The sequence below is a fragment of the Benincasa hispida genome, chromosome 5, assembly GCF_009727055.1.
Source record: "Benincasa hispida cultivar B227 chromosome 5, ASM972705v1, whole genome shotgun sequence".
Lineage (NCBI taxonomy): Eukaryota > Viridiplantae > Streptophyta > Magnoliopsida > Cucurbitales > Cucurbitaceae > Benincasa > Benincasa hispida.
The window spans coordinates 13,440,054-13,463,851 of NC_052353.1; positions in this window are offsets into that span (position 1 = coordinate 13,440,054).

Consider the following 23,798-nt stretch of genomic DNA (forward strand, 5'->3'; position numbering starts at 1 on the left):
GCNCACCACATCCCTAGCTGCTGCCCTAGAAGACATGCGGGGCTTTTTGTCTCAAGAGCTATCCTTCTTCCGCCATTCATTGTTAGAGTTGCGAGAGAGAAACGCAAAGCTACGACAGGCGATGGTCAATATTCAACGCAACATTTTTACCCTTCGCCCGAATCAAAGATAGATGGCCTAACGCAACCATGAGTACTTCAATTTCTTAACTGCATATTTACATGGTCCCATAGTGCCACGACATCTGCAGTAGCCTCTATACTTTCAAGAAGCGCCGCAAAGAGCTCCTCCGCAACGCCCTCCTCACCAAGAGCCCCTGCTGCAAAGCTAAATTTGGGGGTGTACCACCTTCTCCTTCACAATTTTGAATTCTTTTTGCGGTCATTCAATTTTTTTTATAGATAGCTATACCTTTGTATTCTTTTATACATGCTTACAATTTTTTGTTTACGATCATTATAATTCTTTGTGTACTTAGACAATTTTTATACAACTGAGTGATTATTCTTTCCTTATGCGTTGGCCTCTTTATTTGTATCATCCTTTGTAAATTTATTGTGATAATCCCTTTCTTTTCGTTTGCATTGTTTATTTGCGCTGCCATGACGAGTTTTATTCGTAACCTTAGCGCAATTTCTTTATACAATGCATTTTCTGCCTAACACTTAGACAATTCATCACAATAGTTCTACTTTACCTTCTTTATTACAATACTCTGCTCAAACCTTCTTTTCAAAATTTTCACTTGGTGTTTTGTCTTTTCTGTCCAAAACAACACAATGAAAACTTTGCGACTCTCTAAATTTGGGGGTGGGGAAGGTCTGAGCAAATGTGATCAAGCGGATGCGTCCATATCGGGCAAATGCTTCATATTCAAAAATTGAAAAAAAAAACAGACTCCGCTATCAGCGTAAGGGAAAATCCCAACCTGATAAGAGTTAAGTCGTGAAAGGAACCTGCTCGTAGTTGGATGTTCGCATGACACCCGTGGGAGCAAGCCAAAACGAAGATAGGTCACCAGGATCGACGCAATACAAAAAAGAAAAAAGAAAATAAGAATAAAAGAGGTAACTCCATTGACCAGCTAAAGTTAAAACTTTGCTAAGGATCAAGAGTTGAAGTTGAAGCTTGGTACACAACCGAAGTTGGATGCTCGCATGACACCCGTGGGAGCAAGCCAAAACGAAGGATGTAACCATGATCAACGCTCTCTATAGGAAGATGCAAACCAGGCCACCACATAAAAGGCGCACTTTGTTGTTTTTACAAGAATAGGAAAAACATTATTTTCAAAACAAGCAGAGAACTTTGAGCAAAGGTTTGTCTTAGGTAAGAATAAAGTAGAGTGTGCTAAAGAAATGTTCAAAGGATAGAATGAATTTGTAATTTTGAGAAATTATATAGAGGTGGAGCATTCGGAGTAGCCGATCAACGCAAAGTTAGGATGGGATTTGAGCTGAATAGCCTTAGTCGAGGATATGCTTGAGGACAAGCATATATCTAAATTTAGGGGTGTGATAACTGGTAGAAATACAAGTTATTTATACCGTTTTATTTAGATTATGCAGAAAAAAGAAGGAAAAAGTTGCGTCGACCATATAGAAATTGGTTTAGAAACGCAAAAGTTGTATAGTGTCGTAAGCACACCCGCCAACCCCATTATGATGGAAAAATTTAATGTTCAAGTCTTTGTTTTACAGGAAACAGGTCACCGTATGCGACAATCGCTCAAGGACAAAAACGAACAATGCATTATCACCACATGCGGCAATCGATCAAGAAAGAAAAAGAACAACACAATTGCAGCACATGCGACAATTGATCATGGATGCAAACGATCAATGCATTTGCACCACATGCGGCAATCGGTAACAAGATCAACACAATTACACCGCATGCGGTGATCGATTGAAGATGAAAAGAGTGACGCATTCGCAAGGACTTCTGAAAGTGTACAGCTTTTCTGTACGATCTGACAAATTGAACGTGGAGCAGAACAGACGTTTCAACTAAGCCATGGCAGGAAAAATCAGCTTTTCAGAGCGGGACCACTGACGCAGGAGGTGCCAAGATCTATAAATTGCTTCATCAAGTTCAAAGAGAGGAGGTTGGTCTGAAGAGACAACTTAGAGAAAATCCGGGGAGAAAGACGAGGAAAGACCGAAAGGTAAGTCTCTGGAGCAAGCAATTCATTCCCATTCTCGAAGAAGAAGCTCTGTGCAAAGATCACTTCTACCTGGAACACAAGTCTGAGAAGGAAGTTCTCCACTACATTCCTCCCATACGCCGACAAGAAAATCGTCTCTGATCGGGATCCGTGTCAAGACATTGATATGCTTTCTGTATTTTGTTCTAACTTTCTATTCATCTACTGTGTTCATCTCTAATCTTTCATTCGTAACAAACGCTTATCTTTAGATTTTAATAACATTATTGTATTCATCGTCATTTCTCTGTTCTTCACCATACATTCATCATCCATTCCTTCACCATGTGTAACTAATCCCCAAGGTAAGGGGAAAGGATTAAGCGAGTGAGTTAATCCTTGTTGAAGAAATCAGCTAAATTTAGCTAAAGTATGCTCGAAGACATCTTCACCTATGAGAGCAGAAGTGAAGATGTTATTCTGCCTCTCGAAAGAAGGTTGGAAGAATGCGTTAATTAAAGCGAGAAGTATTTCTAGAGATGGAAATAACCTTACGTTCATCACGTTCATCCCTGTTTCACCATAGACATATGGGAACACGGCTGATCACTGAAAGGTGTAAGCCAAGGAAAAGCGAAACCTTAGTTGCGTCCTCAACAAGATTGACAAACTTGCGATGTCCTTTCCCTTAATCCATTCTCTTTCTGACACATTTCACAAGACTTGCCACTGCATTCATCAGATACTTGCACATCTTCACAGCCATATTTAATTATTTATTCATTTATTTGTTACCGCATTCTACTTTATTACCGCATCTTATTTTATCATCACAATTTATTTATCGCCGCATTTTATTATCGCACTTTATTTATCATCGCATTTTACTTTATTATCGCATTTTACTTTTTATTGCATTTTACTTTTCAAATCCAATTCATTATTCATTCGTTTTCTCGGTCGCATATATCACATCAGTATCGCATTAATCACCGCAATCCCCGTGTTCGACCTCATATCACTCTAAGAAACTTGCGTTGGAATTATACTTGGTTCATTAATCACTGCATACATCATTTTAGAATGTACTATCGCATATTATCATTATCGCAAAGCGCATACGTCATCAACCTTAAAGTTATTGGCGCATTACACAAAATTCCGATTCTTAAATTTTCGTCAACACGTTATATAAAGAAACTAATCATCTCGTGGTCTGGTCTTATATAAACTCTTTATATAAGACACCCCTGCTCGCATATCTCTACATGAATGGTCAGGATCATACCATTTGTAGTACTTTACAACATTTGTAAATATCTCTAAAGCGGGTCGTATCCGTAGTGTCACCAAGATAAGGTATCCCTCCTTTATTCTTATACTACAGACCATTTAGGTTATTACTAAGGCATGATCCAGTTGTATGTCTCCCATACATACTTAAATTTACATGAAATAATCATGGATCTTAGTTTATTGGATATGAGTAAATGCAAATAAAAAACATTTATTTTATTAATAACAATGTGTACAAACTGTTTACAAACTACGAGACCACCGAGAGAATTATGACACCAATCTCAACATGTTCTTCTTTGCATCTAAGCAATTTCAGTCCTGATTTTCATTAGTTTTGATTTGGTTTTGGTTTGCTTCCTTCAGATGTGTTTTGATTTAGTGTTGGTTTAAATGTTTTTTTATCCATTGTGCTTTAGTATTTGTTTGCATGGTACATATCTTTTCTTATTTGGTTTTCCATTTGAATGCTTGAATCTGTAGTTATTTGGTTCTAGGTTTTATGTTTAAGATCTTTTCTTCTTTAGTACTACTTTCATTTTTTTGGATCAACTTTTTTGGGTTTTGCTTTACATGCTTCAAATTTGTTTCTATCCTGTCTTCCTTCAAATGTTTTGGATCCGTTATTATTTGGTTTTGATTTGCATGTTTTTATCTGATCTTCTTTGGTAATGTGTTGATTGTTTTGGATTTGATTCTAAATAGTGAATCCTTTCTATCTGATTTCCAGTAATCCTTATTACATTTCAGCTCTCTAAACAACTCCTAAGTAGCGTCTGGATACTTTGATAATCTTTTTTTAACTTTTATTTTTTTTCTCTACTTCAATTTATTTCTTTCTTCCCATTCTTGTCCAATTGATCTTATTTTCTTGATTTTTTTTTTTTTTGGAGTTTATCCCCTTAAGAAAACAAATGCTCAGTTTTAAAAAAGAAAAGACAATTATACAGGTAAAATTAACCAATTGACATCAAAATTATAAGAAATAAGCTCTAAAAATAGTACACTATGTGAACTATCAATATCTAACATCTTTAGATAACCATGTATTTGTGTTTTGTCAAAAAAATTTCAAAGATTAGAAAAATATTTAAATAATCATATTTATTTTGCAAATTTTTTTGTGCAAAATTGTCTTAAAACTGATGCATTAATTTTAATTTGATACACTTGAAATCTTATCTTACATAAAAATTGACTAACTTGGAGGGTCATTTTTAAACTAAAAGAATTATTTTGTTTAAATCTTAATTCTTAATTATCTAAATTTGTCACTTATTGTTTACTTTTTTACAGTTATTTATAAATTTTCACTTTGTTAAAGTAAAAATAAACATTCGTTTTTTTTTTTTTTTATATATACGCTTTTATTTCATGTTAATTATAAAATTTTATATATCTTTTTTTCAAAAGATTTTGAAAGGATTTGACTTCTAAATTACTCAGAATTTTGTAGATAAAGTCATGGGTGGGTAGAAAGAATTTGTAAGATGTGTTTTTATCATAAAGTTATTTATATTATTTATAATCATTATAAATCTTTTCAAATTCCATAACCAAAAAAAAAGATTGAACCTCATCTTCGCTAGCATTGTGCATTTATTTGTAAAGCTGCTCCTTGTTAAGAAAAGAAAAAATTGTTTTTTCAAAGAAATTTAATTCGTTGAAATGAACATTGAATTTGTATTATTTTGAAGGGATAAGACCTCTATTTAAAGAGTTTCTATAGATCTTATTGGGGTGTTCATGGGTTGAACTTTTTAGATCCAACCCAATTATTCGGGTTGTAAATTTTTTCAACCCAAATAATCTTATCAAAAAATAAACCCAATCCAACCCAACCCAACTATGAAATACTCGGGTTGAGTTGGTTCGAGTTGATCGGATCATTTATTTAAAAAAATTTTCTAAAAAGAAGCTGAACTTAAATATGTAAAAATCTAATTTAATTATTTTCATGTATTGAATTAAGATTAACAACTCAATTTCAATTTAATCTTCTTTCTAAAATGTAAAAAAACTACTTTTAAGAGTGGTTGAAAAATAATTATTAAAAAATATTGTAATTAAATAAAATTAAAATAAACATATATATAAGTAATTGTGTTATAAGTAATAAAAAAATATTTTAAAATTAATAATAAATTCGGATTGGTTTGGGTTGGGTTAGATTATATTAGGTGAACCCATGAACCAATCCAACCCATAAAATTTTCATTTATTTGAACCCAACCTAACCCTAACCCAACCCACAGGTTGAGTTGGATTGATCGATTTTTTCAAGTCATCGAATTTTTTGAACACCCTTACTTACAATGGAAACTTGGACCCAAAAATTGAACTTGGGCTTGAGCCCAATATGTTCTTTAACCCAAATTCTGATCATGGGCTTGAATTAGGTTAGACTTCGAACCAAAGTGACTTTAATTACTCAGTTCAATCTAATTTTATAATTTCAAACCCAATCAAGTTACTAGCCAAATAAATCGACCGTTGTGATGAAATGACCGAGAAGAAGGCCAATGACATTTTTTAATTTGTCATCTATTTGACTCCAAATTTTAATTTAGGGACAATAATCATTAAATTGTCCTATATTCAAGAAAATAGACTTTCGTTGTAATGACGTCCCAACGTGTGATGAGTTGAAATTTTGCATTCAACCATAGCTGTTTCAATTTTTGTCAAACTGATCTATTCAAGATTAATGTCAAATTTTCAACTTCATTCTTTTGCTCTTATTTTACTTTAAAAGTTGATTGGATGCACTGCATTGCATTTTGGAAAACAATTTGTTACAACATTTTACACCACAAACTAGGTTTATAATCATTTACTGAAATTTCATTTGCTATAAATTGCAGTCATAATGAAAGATCATATGATAATACATATATGCTTTGGAACCTTTCTCAAAAGAATTGGCCAAAAAATTCAAATGGTAATGAAACTAATTCTTTTGGGAGAGACAATCCAACATTACTTTTTTAAAAATATATATATTTATCATAATGCAATATTTTTCCCTTTAAATAAACATTGTATACCAACATTTAGTATTATTGTTGGAAATATGTATATAAATGTATATAAGTATTTGACATTAATGTATATTTTTGTTTACAACCCATTAAAAAATTATTAAGATTACTTTATATTGTACATAGAAAATAAGGGGAGAAAAGAGAATAATAGAGGTTGAAGAGAATGAGACTTTCAGCTATACTAAATACAAGCCAAGACACAAATGCTAAAAGATTGTATGAACTTGTACATATAAGAAATAAACCTGAACTATTTGGTAGCTATTTAATTTTTAATTTTTATTTTTAGAATTAAGTTTATAAATATCGTTTCCATCTCTAAATTTTTTGTTTTATTATTTATTTTCTATCAATGTTTTCAAATATCAAGCAAAGTTTTGGAAACTAAAAAAATAGTTTCTGAAAACTTATTTTTTGTTTTTAGAATTTTGTTAAGAATTCAACTCTTTTAATTAAAAAAAATGAAGATCATTGTAAGAAACTATGAGAAAATAGACTTAATTTTAAAGAATAAAAAACTAAAGTCCTGTTTGGTAACTTGTGTTTTTTTGTTTTTAAAAATTAAGCTTATAAACACTACTTACACTTTTAAATTTATTTATTTGTTATCTACCTTTTACCAATGGTTTAAAAAAACAAAACCAAATTTTGGAAACTAAAAACGTAAATTTTAAATACCCTGTTTTGTTTTTTGAATTTGGCTAAGAATTCAAATCATCATAAGAAATAGAAAAGAAAAATAGACTTAATTTTAAAAAATCTAAAATAAAAAATAAAATAATTACCAAACGAGATTCAAATAGTTATCAAACGGAATCTAACTACTTATGAAATAGTTCTCAAATAATTCACTTAACTCAGCTAACTCATTGGTGCTGAATATTTTGCCTGAATATTATTTGCTCATCAAATAAATGAACAAAGACATATTTGATGTTATTAAATGAATTCTAATTGTGATGCACTGCAGGAACATGGCCATATTTATAAAGGTGAATTTAAGCAGAGGTCAGAAGCTAGTAACTAAGAATAAATGCTAATAACTTTTATCTTTTTTTTTTTAAATTAAAAAAAATGGTTGGATATTAAATTTTAAGTCTAATTTTCATTTGTTTAATTTTCTTTTCTAAAATGGAAATGGGACAATATTCGAGGATCAAAAGGTATTTTTTCAAAAATAAATAAATGAATGAGTGCTAGTTGAGAAAATTATGGAGTTCACATAATAAATTAATATAGGTTAAAATATTATTTTGGTTCTATATTTCTAAATTTATTAATGTCTAATTTTAATCTTTATATTTTAAAAAAAATCTTAAATTTAATCCCTACTACTAATTATTATTGATTTTTTGAAAAAAAAAACTTTTATTTATTTTTATTAGCATTTTAATTATAAATTTTGAAAACATATTTACATATCATGTTTTCTACTATGAAAATTATTATTACTATTATTTATTCAATTCTTATAAAACTTATTTTTGAAGAACTAAATTTAAGATTTATTGCACAAGAACTAAAATTATATATTTAAAAGAAAATACTAAAATTGAACGGACCTTAAAGTACATTGATTAAAATGAACAAACCTTAAAGTACATAAACCCAAATAGTATTTTAACTATATTGATATATCAATTGAGAATGTGTCGAATTATGAATAGAAGTAGTAAACATAGTACTAAATTTTCGTTACATGTCAGACATTTCTATATATTCAATATCACAATGTGGATAAATCGATAATTCTATTATGTTTGTTAAAAAAAAATCCATAAGATATAAAAGTAACCAACATTACATATCACTAAAATGAATTTAATATGAAGAAGAAATCTTTTAATTTAACTTTTGCAAGAATGTCAAAACTTGGTTTTTGGATGGAGCCCATGAAAATTCCTCAAAGAAAAGAAGGCCACCTAATGTATTGTCCAAATACTTATGACCCCTTTTCAATTTTCTGTCTTAACAAATTTGCTCAGTCTCAAAGTATTATTATATTTTTTTCTTTCTTTCAACTTTTATTACTATTATTGTTATTATTATGAAAGATTTATAAAATTCTCCTACTTCACTAGCAATATTTTACAAATATCTTAAACTTTAATTAAACTAAATAACTAGATTTTTGGTTTTTTTTTTGGGAAATTTTTTATCTTGGAACATTTTCTCTCCTATTAAATATTTTGTATTATTTTGTAATTAAAATATTAAAAATAATCCAAAACATTTTTAGTAATAATCATTTGGAGAGAAAATAATAAATTTTGTTATATGTCACCATTAATTGTATATCTTTATTTAATGATTTTTTATTTGATTCATTAAGGAAAATATTTGTATTATTTTATAATACATTATCTTTCATATTAAACTTTTTATATTATTTTGTAATTAAAATATTTAAAAAATTCAAATTGAATTTATTATTCATTAAATTCGGTCTATATTACATTAATGCAGGATTTTTCATAACATCATTTCCTTGATTTTAGGAGTTTTTGGATTTTTTTTCAATTAGTTACAAATTTGCCCCAAAATTTTCCTTTTCTTTTTTTTTTTTACATATTTAATACCGAATTATTACTGCAAATATTTGTTTTATCTATGTTTCGTTTCTTATGCATATATACGAGGTCTATTTCAAATATATATGAGATTTTTTCAAATATATATGAGATTTATTCCAAATGTATTTAGAATTTATATAAATTTACTATATAGTATATACTAATTTTAATCTCGTTTATAATAAGATATATATTCTACATACTTTGTCATGTATACACATGTATATATTTGAAATTGAGATATATATTTAGTTATTTTGCAAATATATATTTTTTCCTTTTTTTATAGATTTCTAATTTTGACTTAAAATTTAGAATCTCTAATTTTTGTGCACTACATTTAATGAGAATTATGATTACAAATCTTTGTTTTCATTTGTGTTTTGTTTTTATGTATATATACGAAGTTTAATTAAAATATATATGAGATTATTCCAAATGCATATGTTCTATATAATTTGTCATATATATACATTTATATTTAGTTCTGTTGCAAATATGTACTTCATATTATGTAAAAATAATGCTAACACGATAAATTAGAGCATATATTATTATTTGAAATAAACCCATATATATTTGAAATTGATGAAAAAATGTAAAGAAGATGGGAAAGGTGTCGTAGGTGGTGGATGAGGGAGATAAAAAAATGGTAATTAAGGAGGAGTGAGAAAAATAAATAATTTTCTAAAAAAGCCAATTTAATGCACATGATTTACATATTTGTGTGTTTTCGATTTTTTTTTAAATAGCAAGAAATTAATACAGAGTGTTATGAAATTCTGAACTTGATTTTTATGTAATATCGTAACCCATTAGACCATTTATACAAAAATAATGAATTTGAGACATTCTTGTAATTTGACGTATTTAATTAAACTATTAAGGTAGAAAGCCCTCCTTTCATCTTGGTCCCCTTTTTTCCCCTTTCCCTATCTTTAAATCACATATCTCTTCTCTCTCTCATTGCCCTAACCCTAATTCAGTCATATATACATCATCATCATCCCCACTAGCTTTCTCTTTCAACCTCTCTTATCTGTTTTTTTTTTTTTTTTAAATAAGGTTTGAGTTTATCATATTCGTCTACAAATGGTGAAACATGAGGTCGAACCATTTAAGGGTTAGATTTTTTTTTTTCTAATAAAATACTAGAGAGTAAAGAAGGATCAGTAGGTACATTCGAATATCTCAACAAGTTACACATCAGCTTTTAACACTTTCATCATACTCCAAACCTGTCTAGAGTTAGATAATCTTCATATATGTAATTAGATCTCTAACAATGACTTTATAGACGAATTTGTATGTGTCGAAATTATATGAACCTAATTTGTGATAGCTAAACATAATAGTTGAAGATTAATTGAGTACTTTCACCTAGAATTGACCCTTCACAAAAGAAGCTTTGTTCAACTTAATTGTATTAACTAGAGAAGACATTTTGAGTTTTAACACCATAATTACTATCTACTAGAACATTTGGTCGGAAAGGAATAATTTCATCTTCAAGAATACATGAGTCATAGCCACATTCAACTTCACGACGAAAGTGTCTATCTTGTAGCTTTATAGTGTACTAAATCTACTTTATTGGTCAATTATAGCTCTTCTTCTATTACACTATTTTGGTTTTTGTTTATGTAACTTATTTTGGTATAATTCTCTCAGACATCAATGAAGTGTCTATTTGCTTCAATGAGTACTAAAAAAATTCATTAAAGAAAGCTTCAATTAATGTAATACATTATGTATCATCATTATTATTAATGATCTCTTGACCAGATGTATCTACTGATTCTTCGACCATCTATAATATATTGTTAAAAAAAATGTATCATCGTCATTATTGAACTTTACCTTTTTTTTAAGAAAGCTGCACTTGTATTTGGCATATTGAGCTTTCAATTGGGTCATTTATATATTAGATCTTCCCAAACTAAAAAATAAATTAAATAATTAAATAAATTCTTGGCCCCATGTGTTTTAAACTAGATATGTATATATAATTCATTTTTTCCATTGCAATCCACGATACTCTTGGTATAATTCTCATTAAAATATCCATTTTCTCTATGTACAAAGTATTTGATTTCTTGTTACACTTAAGTTTTGTATGTATTGTGTTTGTGTCTTGTCCTCATACTGTGAGATTTATTTTGTTCTTATTGCAATATATTTGCACGTATATATATATATATCACTACAAGAAAAGTGAGCTATTTCGACAATCTTTTATCGGAGGCTATAAAAAACATTCGAAAATGATGTATATTTATTGAAGGTATTGGAAAAACCTTTGAGAAATATGTACTTTTTATTGAAGGTTAATAAAAACCTTTGAAAAAGATATATATTAATTAGAGGTTTTGAAAAAACTTTTGAGAAATATGTAGTTTTTATCGAAAGGTAATAAAAATCTTTGAGAAAGAAATACAGTTATTGGAGGATTTGATAAGTCCTTTGAAAAATATATATGCACATTTTTATTGAAGGTTAATAAAAACCTTTGAGAAAGATATACATTTATTGAAGGGATTGGAAAAACCTTTGAGAAATATGTACCTTTTATTGAAGGTTAATAAAAACCTTTGAAAAAGATATATATTTATTGGAGGTTTTGAAAAAACTTTTGAGAAATATGTAGTTTTTATCGAATTGTAATAAAAACCTTTGAGAAAAACATACATTTATCGGAGGCTTTGATAAGTCCTTTGAAAAATATACACCTTTTATTGAAGGTTAATAAAAACCTTTGAGAAATATATACATTTATTGGAGGTATTGGAAACGCCCTTGAGAAATATATGCTTTTTATCGAAGGTTAATAAAAACATTTTAAAAATATACACATTCATCGTAAGGTATTGGAAAAGCCTCTGACAAATATCTAATTTTTATCAAATGTTAAGAAAAAACTTTGAAAAAGATATACATTTATCAAAGGTATTGAAAAAACCTTTGAGAATTATGTACTTTTTATCCATAAGAAAAATCTTTGAAAAATATAAATATTTATCAGAGATGTTTGAAAAATCTTTGATAAATATATACTTTCTTTTGAAAGTTATTTCAATACTTTTAAAAAAATATATATATTTATCGAAGGACTTTAAGAACCTTTAAAAATATGTTATCCTTTATCGAAGGGTTTTAAAACACCTTTGAGAAATGTAACAATGTTATCATTTATCAAAGGATTTCAGAAAACCTTTGAAAAAATTTATACTTAATAAAATTATTAAAGATATGATTTATTTTTATAAAAAATATATATTAACATTTATCAAAGGTCGTTAAAATATCTTTGGAAATACTTACTTTTATCAAAGGTTAGTAGAAACCTTTGAGAAAAATATGCATTTGTAATAATTTAGAAAAGAAAAAAAGAAAAAAACTTCTAGGGTTAATTTTTGTGGGTTCGTGAACACATTCTTCAGTTTACCATATTCTTTATCATCTATGGGTAAGCTCTCGAGTTTGTGAATACATACAAAAACCTCTAGGCATGGTTCAATTCTCACTTTCAATTCTCAATTATTGTGATTTATTTCGTGGTTCTTCATGGTTTTTTGTTGCACAAGTGAAATCGATCTTTTCTCCTATTTTACTCTTAATTATTTTTCTTCTTTTCGAAATTCTATATAGTATCAAGAATGATTACTGTATATACTCGTACTTGAGTTACAGTTATTGCTTCATCTCATTGTGATTGATTTTGTTGTTCGTCCTCGTTCTTGGTTGCACTTACATTGGTGAAATCGATATGTTTCTCCTGTTCTATTCTTAATTATTTTTCTTCATTTCAAAATTATATATAGTATCGAGACATGATTCCTGTATATAAGGTTATTTTTGTTTACAGTTCTGCTTCATTTTTTTGCGATTTATTTCGTGGTTCTTCCTCCGCCGTCTCTTCTATCATCTCCTCCACCGTCTCCTCCGCTCTGTTTGTTCTGCCTTTTCTTCGAATCTTTGCACTATTCGTTCCGCTGCTAAGCTTCGTTTTGTTTGCTCTGTTCCAGCTCCATCGAGCCATTCCATCACTTTCAGGCTCAAGCTCTGATCTCCGCTCTTAGGTTCACAAGCAGCTTCGCCAAGCCATTCCATCACTTTCAGGTTCGCAAGCAGCTCTTACATTATCAACCATTCTTAGTTTTATTTATGTCACATAAAAACTGTCTAAATCGCATATAGTTTATGAAAGGTTTATATTCTCAAATACAAATGCTTACCAGAATGTTCTTTTGTGATATTTCCTCTGTGAACTCTAATGGAGATTTTTATTTCAGTAGACGTATGCTTTTATGATTGTATGGATCAGAATGTTGAAGAAAGTAATGTTGGATGCATGCGTTTGTAAGGTTATAAGGTGAGAAGGCAACCATAAGATGAGAAGGCAACCATGGTTTGTAAGGTTGGACGCATGATTGGCCGAAGTATTGGCAAGAGACATTTCCAAGAGTTGCTCATGCATTGGGTATGCCTGAGCAAGAACAGAGAAAGCGAAATGTTGAGCATAAGGCACTGGGCAGACAATCGTGTAACAAATGAGCAGAGTTATACGATGAGGTAGACGATCGTGTAGGTGGACGCTGGACGATCGTGTAGCAATGCAGGGAGCTAAACGATGAGGTAGGTGATTGTATAGCAATGCGTGGAGCTAAGCGATGCGCTAAACGATCGTGAAGATGCACGCGACGTTAAACAATGAGGAGTGAGACGTTGGGCGATGGCGTTGCACGATAAGCAGACGCTACACGATGGAGCTAAACATTAAGTGCATCAGCTATGCGTGAGATCGTTAAGAGCGAGATTGTTTACTAAACGATTGAGCTACACGATGGGCCGCTGGAGTTAAGCGATAGATACAAGAACTAAATGATGGGGTGGGGTATGACATGTTGGAATTGTGAAACCAATGGCTATCATCTTTCTGTTTCTGGATGGAAGTAAAATCTAAATGAATGCTTTCTCCTGTGACCCTTTCTTTTCACAATATTTTGTCTGAACTCTTATTCTGTTTTGCAGACGGCTTAATGATAACCGATTAAATGGACCAATTGATGGCGGGAAATTAGAAGCCAATTTTACTCGACAACCAAAATCTTGTGGATGCGGTATGCGATGCATGTTCCTAAGATATGAGTTGATAGTCATGCGTCGATGGTCATGCGTTGGAATGATATTGCGTTAATGAATATATGTGATGATGATAACTTGTAGAAATACAAGTTATTTATGCCACCTTATCTATATATTGTGGCCAAAAGTTAGTGAATATGTGCCGATTGTATGAAAATTAGCCTTGTATTACAATAATTATAAATGTTTGCAATTACACCCACTAACACCATAAAGATGGAAGACAAGCCGAATTTTACTCTATTTTGAAGAAGACCAAGTCACCGTTTGTGCTCAAGGCTCACAAGAAACTGATCAACGTATCTCTGTCACATTGCGCGTGTCAGTCAATAATGAAGAGACAATTACCGCAATGACGGCGCAATACGATAGTCGATCCAGAGCAGTATGCAACTGCATGCAGTAATATAAACAACATCGCATGTGAATCCATGATCAAAAGATGCAGCTGTGCAACGCAAAAGCGGAGGATTGAGACACGTGTACATCTAACGGTTGGCAGAATTGACAGTCTGATTGCATAACAGAAGGAATAATATCCCTCCATCTTCGGAATTACCATGACAATCAAGTGGGGACCACAAGGTCGGAGTTAAAGATCTGCACCTATAAATACCCAATTGATTTCAGAGAAAAAGGAATGCTACCGAGATACGGGATAAATGCTGCAAAACTGTTGAGAGAAAAGGCTGAGCTGAGTGCTTAAGTGAAGAAATCCGAGAAAAGAACGAGATAAGGCCGAGAGGTAAATCTCAGATCTAATCTACCAAACACCCGATTGAAAGCTCTGTGCAAAAATCCCTGCTATCGGTGGAGCAAGCCTGATAGGGAAGCTCTTCCTACCATCTAATCCATCCTATCCAGCAAGCAGATCTCCATCGAATCAGTGCCAAGGCATTGGCACTTGTTTGTATCTGTTCTATCTCTTTCATCGTTGTATTTCACTTTCTCATTCTCTTTTCATTCACACCATGTATTCAAACGCTTAATAGAGATATTAAATGTTTTGATAGCTTCATTTATCATTTTCTGTCTATTTCCGTTCACCAGTCAATCACTTTCTTCATGATGTCTTCTTAATTCCCTGATAAGCAATATGAATTAACTAAGTACTTAATCTGTGTTCAAGATATAAAATGCGTTTTACCTAAGGCATGCTAGACAACATCTTCACCTGTGAGAGCAAAAGTGAAGATGCCATTCTGATCTATCGAGAGAAGGTCAGAAGAATGCGTTAACTAAAGCGACTAGTACTTACAGATATGGAAAGCAACCTTACATTCATTACGTTTGTCTTTGTTTCACCACAGACATTGGGAGCGTGAACCGATCACTGAAAGGTGTATGCCAAGAGAAGAGCAGAACAACATTTGTAGCTTCAACGGCACATTGAGAACTTGCATTGTTTAGATTATTTGTCTTTCTCTTTCTATTCTGTTCATAAGACTTGCTGCCGCATTCCACGTCTTTGCACAACGTTTACAACCAGCCTTGACCCCAGCATCTTGTACATGAAGCATGTATCTTGTATCATCTAGCTTAGGTTTATTGTATTTCATTTTATTATCGCATCTTTACTGCTTTACTTTCTTTTATCACAATTTATATACCTGTACAACCACATTTTTAAAAATTGAAAACCTGGTCGCATATATCATGAACATACCACAATAACCTAAATCAATCCCCATGTTCGATCTCAGATCACACTAAGAAACTTGCGGTGGAATTACACTTGGTTCTATCGTAAGGAAACTTGTGACAACGCATGGCATACTACGTGAACACCCATCATTAACGCATATCTAGCGATAGTATTGCATCATTTCGAGCATAGAACATCATCAATTATATCTATCAAAAACTGTGTTACAAGTTTATGGCGCCGTTGCTGGGGACTTGGTTAACAGTTTATTGTTTGAATATTTTTATGTTATGTGCAGGACAGATCTCTTTGTACTGACTGTTCAACGCAGAGAGCAATCTAACGGCTTATAAGTGCTAGAGTGATCTGGTAATTCTAAGCGGACCAGAGATCAAGTGTATTCTTCATGCAGAGTTCATCATGGCTAAATTAATTGGTGAAGAAGTATGGCTGATGAGAATGTGGCACCTTTTAGAAACCAGAGGGGAGATTTGCCAACGCAAGATCCTGTTTTTCTTGCTGCTGACTAGAACATCCCTATGAGGGAATATGCGGCACCAAATTTCTATAATTTTTCACCAGGAATATCAAGAACAGTCGTTGAGGGGAATGCAAGCTTTGAAAATAAATCCTATCATGCTTCAATTGATTCAGAATGTGGGACAATTTGGTGGATTACAAGGAGAAGACCCACACGCACATTTGACAAATTTTGTAGACATGTGTAGCACATTCTCCATGCCTGATGTAACTCAAGAAAGTCTTAAACTATACCTATTCCCGTACACATTACGGGAAGAAGAAAAGAGGTGGGCTCAAGCATTAGAGTCAGGCGAAATTAATGGATGGGAGCAGTTGGTTGTTAGGTTCATGAACAGATTCTTCCCTCCGTCTGTCAACGCAAAGAGGTGGAGGGAGGTTTTGAATTTCGAAAAAAAGGGTTATGAAACCTTGAGCCTGCCTGGGTGCGATTCCGGTAGTTAGTGAAAAACTATCCGCATATCAGGATTCCTGATAGTATTTTGATGGAAACCTTTTACAATGGCCTCAACCAATCAACGCAAGCAGTTGTCGATGCCTCCGCAAAAGGAGGATTAATGAATAAGTCATATACGGAAGCGAAGAACATATTGGATCGCATCTCGCAGCATTCTGACGAATGGATTAATACCGGGCTTGAGATAAGAGGTCAGGAACAAGAAAGAGTAGAAAGGGTCGATGTGCCAACGGATAAAATGAGCGCATTGGTCGAACAAATGACCACAATGACCTCACTCCTCCAGACGGTGGCTAATAAGTAGAGAACTCTCTCTCAAGGAACAGCGCAGGTTAAGGCGATGACTCATGAGTCCGCCATGGATTGCACTCAATAGAGAGAGGTACATCCGGTGACGTCTGCCCAAGGAATCAATAACCCATATATGCTATGTATGATAAGTCATGGGGCAACAACCACAACCCTGGTTGGGGGGGTCACCCAATTTTTGATTTGGATGAGAATCTCAATCAGGAGGGCCATAGTTTCTATCAATTTAGTTATCAAGAGGATCGAGGCAACTCTCCAGTCTTCACTAATCCAGATTGCAGCCCAAGTGATTCACAAGGTACGCTACCCTGTGACCAACTGTTCGCATATGATACCTCTTTTAGTACCTCGTCTCTGGAGACATCATTAAAACATTATATTGAAAAGAGCGAGGCAATGAGACAATCACAAGCTGACTCTCTCAAAGAATTAGAAGATCAGATAGATCAGCTTGCGAGGGAATTAAAGAAGAAAGCACCTAGTACGCAGCATGGAAACTCAGGAGTGTCGAGGCCAAGAGGAAAAGAACAATGTCATGCAGTGACATTGTGGAGTGGCAGAACGACAACCCCTATTATTCCAAAAGTACCAGATGCGGTAACAAAAGTACCAGCAAATTTAACTGTTAATGATGACCAGTTACTAAATAACGGAAGCAACCCCAGTTCAGAAGTAAGATCATCTACAAAAGATAAAGCTTCTCAAGACTTAAATTCTCAATCAACGCAACCTCCAACCAATGACACACAGCAAGCATAAGACCTCACCAAGCAGCAAAGTGAACAAGAAACACGGCAGGATCATCCACCTTTCCCGTCCAGGCTGAAAATGAAAGACGACAGCAAGCAATTTCAGAGGTTTCTGGACGTTCTCCGACAGCTACAAATTAATATTCCTCTGATAGAAGCATTAGAGCAGATGCCGAGTTATGTGAAATTTCTCAAGGATATTCTCGCCAACAAGAGAAAGATTAGGGAAAATGAAACAGTTGTACTAACATATGAGTGTAGCGCTCTATTTCAAAACAATCTCCCTACTAAAATGAAGGACCCCAAGACTTTTACATTGCCCTACACCATAGAAGGGAAGATGGTAGGGAACGATTTAGGGGCAAGCATAAATTTGATGCCCTTGTCAATTTTAAGAAGCTGGACATCGACGAAGCAAGGCCAACCACGATCACATTACAACTAGCCGATAGATCAATAAAGCTTCCAGAGAGCAAGATAGAAGATGTTCTCATGCAAGTGGACAAGTTTATCTTCCCAGCAGATTTTGTTATATTGGATTATGAGGCCGATAGAGAAATTCCTATCATCCTGGGACGCCCATTTTTCGCCACAGGGCGAGCGTTAATCGATGTGCAAAAAGGAGAGTTGACCATCCGGGTCGATGATCAAGAAGTAAAATTCAACCTACTCAATGCGTTGAAGTACCCAGGAGATATAGAGAACTGCCAATAAATCGAGGAGCTGCGGGGAGAACAGTGGCACGAACCCCTGAAGGAAATGGAGGAGGAGGATTTGAAGTCGGCGCAATGTTGGAGGAGGAATACGCCGCAATTCATATGGAATCTAATTTTGAACCGCTCAAGTTATCTGAACGGACATCGCAGCGATTAAGTCATCTTTAGAAGAGCCACCTGTGTTAGAGTTAAAGTCGTTGCCAGTACACCTAAAGTATGCTTACTTAAGAAGTAACGACTCATTACCGGTTATCATTTTTGCATCACTAAGTACGAAGAAAGAAGATGCTCTCATATGGATCCTAAGAGATAACGCAAAAGCATTAGGATGGACCTTGGCAGACATTCGAGGAATCAGTCCCTCCTATTGTATGCACAAGATCCGCCTAGAAGAAGGAAAGAATGGATCAGTAGAAAGGTAACGCCGCTTGAACCCTGCCATGAAGGAGGTTGTAAAGAAGGAAATAGTAAAGTGGCTGAACGCAGGTGTCATCTACCCGATATCTGATAGCAGTTGGGTGTGCTCAGTGCTATGTGTTCCGAAGAAAGAGGGGATAACAGTCATCGCTAATGAAAAGAATGAATTGGTTCCCACAAGGAAAACTACGGGGTGGAGAATTGACATGGATTATCGCAAGATGAATTTGGCTACTAAAAAGGATCACTTTCTACTCCTTTTCATTGATCAGATGTTAGACAGACTTGCAGGGAATGAATTTTTCTGCTTTCTTGATGGCTATTCAGGGTATAACCAAATAGAAATTGTGCCGGAGGACCAAGACAAGACAACCTTCACGTGCCCATTTGGTACGTTTGCATTTCGACGCATGCCATTTGGACTCTGTAATGCACCAGGCACTTTTCAACGATGCATGATGGCAATATTCTCAGATTACTTGGAGGAGTCAGTCGAGGTATTCATGGATGATTTCTCAGTCTTCGGCGGTAATTATGACTCTTGTTTGTATAACCTTGAAAAAGTTTTGAAGAGATACGTGGCAACAAATCTTGTTTTGAACTGGGAAACATGCCACTTTATGGTGGAAGAAGGAATAGTTTTAGGTCACAAAATCTCCAAGGTAAGATTGGATGTTGACCAGGCAAAAATCGACGCAATTTTTAAATTACCCCCACCTGTGAACGTAAAAACACTTAGGAGCTTTTTGGGACACGCGAGGTTTTATAGAAGATTTATTTGCAACTTCTCTCAGATCGCAAGACCCTTAAGTACACTTCTTGAAGCTGACCGTGAGTATAATTTTGATGATGCCTGCACCAAAGCATTTAACACATTGAAAGATGCACTCATCTCAGCACCCATTTTGATTGCGCCCGATTGGACGCAACCATTCGCCCTGATGTGCGATGCCAGCGGATATGTTGTGGGCACAGTCTTGAGTCAGCACAAGGATAAGGTGTTGCATCCTATTTATTATGCGAGCAAAACACTGAACGACGCGTAGGATAACTATACGACCACAGAAAAGGAAATGCTCGCAGTGGTATTTGCACTGGAGAAGTTCCGACAGTACTTAATCGGAACAAACGTGGTGGTGTATATGGATCACTCTGTGATTAAGTATTTAATGATGAAAAAGGATGCAAAACCGAGGCTGATACAGTGGGTGTTGCTCCTGCAAGAGTTCGACCTAGAAATCAAAGACCGTAAGGGCACCGAGAACCAAGTCGCAGATCATTTGTCAAGATTGGAAAACTGCGAGGTTCAAGGGACACAAAAAGATATTGAGGAAAGATTCCCCAATGAGCTACTGATGGCAGTAGACATTGATGTTCCCTAATATGCGGACATAGTAAACTTCATAGTTTGCGATCAACTACCGGATGATTATACATACCAGCAGAAGAAGAAGCTAAGACATGATGCCAAATTTTATTTCTGGGACGATTCCTTCTTATATCGACAAGGACCTGATCATATAATACGTCGATATGTGCCTGAGCATGAAGCCAAGCACATTTTAGAGCTCTGTCATGAGTCCCCATATGGAGGACATTTTAGGGGGTAAAGGACCGCAACAAAAGTCTTACAGTGCGGCTACTTTTGNGCTCTGTCATGAGTCCCCATATGGAGGACATTTTAGGGGGTAAAGGACCGCAACAAAAGTCTTACAGTGCGGCTACTTTTGGCCAACACTGTTTAAGAATGCCCACGCCCATGTTGTCCAATGCGACAGGTGTCAAAGGACAGGGAATATGTCTAAAAGAAATGAAATGCCATCGACATCAATCTTAAAAGTTGAATTATTTGATGTTTGGGGAATTGACTTCATGGGCCCATTTCCACCATCAGAAAGTCATCAATATATTCTGGTTATGGTAGATTATGTATCGAAATGGGTTGAGGTCATCGCATGTACCAAGAATGACACGGCCACTATGGAAAAATTTCTGAAGAAGAACATTTTTGCTCGATATGGGATGTCTCGGGCCTTAATCAGTGATGAGGGCTCTCACTTTATCAACCGCATAATTGCCAACCTGTTGACTAAATTCAACGTCAGCCATCGAGTTGCAATTACTTATCACCCACAGACTAATGGGCAGATAGAGATTTCTAATAGAGTGATCAAAACTATCTTGGAAAAGGTAGTTAATATTGCCAGGAGGGATTGGTCACCCAAGCTTGATGAAGTACTATGGGCTTACAAGACCACCTACAAAACACCAATTGGCATGTCTCCGTATGCCCTGGTCTTTGAAAAAGCTTGTCATCTGCCGCTGGAGTTGGAACATAAGGCGATGTGGGCATGCAAGAAGCTGACATTTGATTTAGCCGGTGCGGGGAAAGTTCGAAAGCTGCAATTGAATCAGTTGGTCGAGTCCGAAGGGATGCTTATGAAAATGCTAAGTTATACAAGGAGAAAACAAAGAAATGGCATGATGACCGAATAAACGACCGTACATTCACCGAAGGTCAGCAGGTATTATTATTCAACTCGCGTTTGCGATTGTTTCTAGGAAATTTGAAGTCTCGCTGGTCTGGGCCATTCCGAATCAAGACAATATTTCCTCACGGCGCAGTGGAACTAACAACTTTAGATGGAAAAAGTGCATTCAAAGTCAATGGTCAACGGATTAAGTCCTACTATAGAGGCAACTTCGATTGACACATGGACACCATTGACTTGGGCAAGCAAGATTAAACCGCTTACAGGGAAAGCGATTGCGGCAACTCTAAGAACTTCTTTCAATCGACCTTCCTATCTATGAAGATTATGCTGTATCTAAGAAAATGTGGAGATTTGTTGAAATTCCTTGAATCTGTTTGCTGGCGCTTCGAACAACCTAGTACGGGGGTCTCACTAGTAAGGTTTAGAGTAGTGCGATATATAAACTCTCTAACCTAGAGGTGCCGTTTTTTTTTTTATGTAATTCTGAAAATATTCTCTCGAAATAATATTGTTCTTCCTCTACCCGTGGACGTAGCTAACACACTGTTAGTGAACCACGTATATCTGTGTGTCGATCTTCTCTATCTCTACATTCCTTTTTGTTTCTTTAATTGTCGATTTCGCAACATGGTTTATTGGGTATGAGACTAAATGCTTATAGCTTCTTTGTGTGGTTTCTTTGTTCGATCAATTGTTTTTTATATTAGATGAATGCTATCGACAGTGGCACTATAAATCCGGTGGTCCTCGAGTCGATCTTGAATTCTTGTATTTAATGTGATTTCTGTCTATGTTTTTTTCGATTTTACCCATGCAATATGGTAAATTAAGAAGCGATTTCAATGTAAGAATGCTCTATGACTTACGAATAGTTAACAATCTAGTCAAGAACAGCAGCTCCAATTGTTTTCGGTACCCAATTAAAAGTAAGGAGCGTTTCATTTGCATTAAGTACAAAATTCAAGGGCGGATATATATTATCCGAGGAAGGCAGGATAATCTCTTTAGAACCTTAATTCAGATATTCGAAGCTTAATAATGCAAGCTCTATTAAAAGTGAAACATCTTCTTTTCTGCATGTTGCATAATAAGTCTACTTTGAAGACGTTGTTAAAGGTAGAATCTCTCGTGGACTTCATATTCTTGATATCTTTTGTTGTTAATAGTAATTCATTTGTACTTGCTCGTCTATTTACATTCAATTTCCCTCAACTTGAATGAAAAATTTACAAGACGACCCTATGCCACACATTAAAGGCCATAAGTCTACATAGATATAGCTAGCACATCAAGTCAAACCTAGCCCAAAAATATTCACTCTAGCAAATTTAGAGATCCTTTATCACACATTAAAGCCCATAAAATACCAAGTAGTTACAATAATTATTACAACCCAAGAGGAAAAACGGATGTCAAAACCGAAATTATCCATTTTAGCACACACAACATTCATCACATGAATCAATACCCATCATATGCATAAATTAACATTGAGTACTTTAAGAATGCTCTGATACCAATTGATGGAACAAACACATGCGCAGTGGAAGAAAAAAAGATATAAAGTACTCTAATTATATTAATTATAAAGGTAAGCACGTATGCAATCAAACATTAGGTTAAATATATCGTATATGTATTTAGGTTAATTATTACAAACCAAGAGGAAAAACGAATGCCAAAACTAAAATTATCCATTTTAGCACACACAATATTCATCACATGAATTAATGCCCACCATATGTATAAATTATCCAAAAATTGAGTACTATAAGCATGCTCTGATACCAATTGATGGAACAAACACATGCGCAGTGGAAGAAAAACGGATCTAAAGTACTCTAATTAGATTAATTATAAAGTTAAGCACTTATCCCAATTTATGTGAATCACAATTCATAATCTTAATATTTAAATCTTATTTAAATATTTTCTATTTTCTCTCTCTTTATGTTTAATTCACAATTAAACATTAGGTTAAATATATCCTATATATTTATCGCTTTGCTCCAAAAACTGAATTTAAACACTTCAATTCGTTCGTCACACTATTCTAAGGTTTAGTTCGATATGAGCTAGTATGGGGACCTCATGGACCTACAGATCATGGGCTCCAATGATCCACAATTAATAGGCTAAACTCTTTAACCTAATTAACCACCATTCGTTAACTACCGGGTCACTCCACTAAAGCCCAGTAGTTACACTCCTTTCACTGTAGATATATTATGTCCACTCTGAAGGAACCCTAAACCCTTAACGAAGA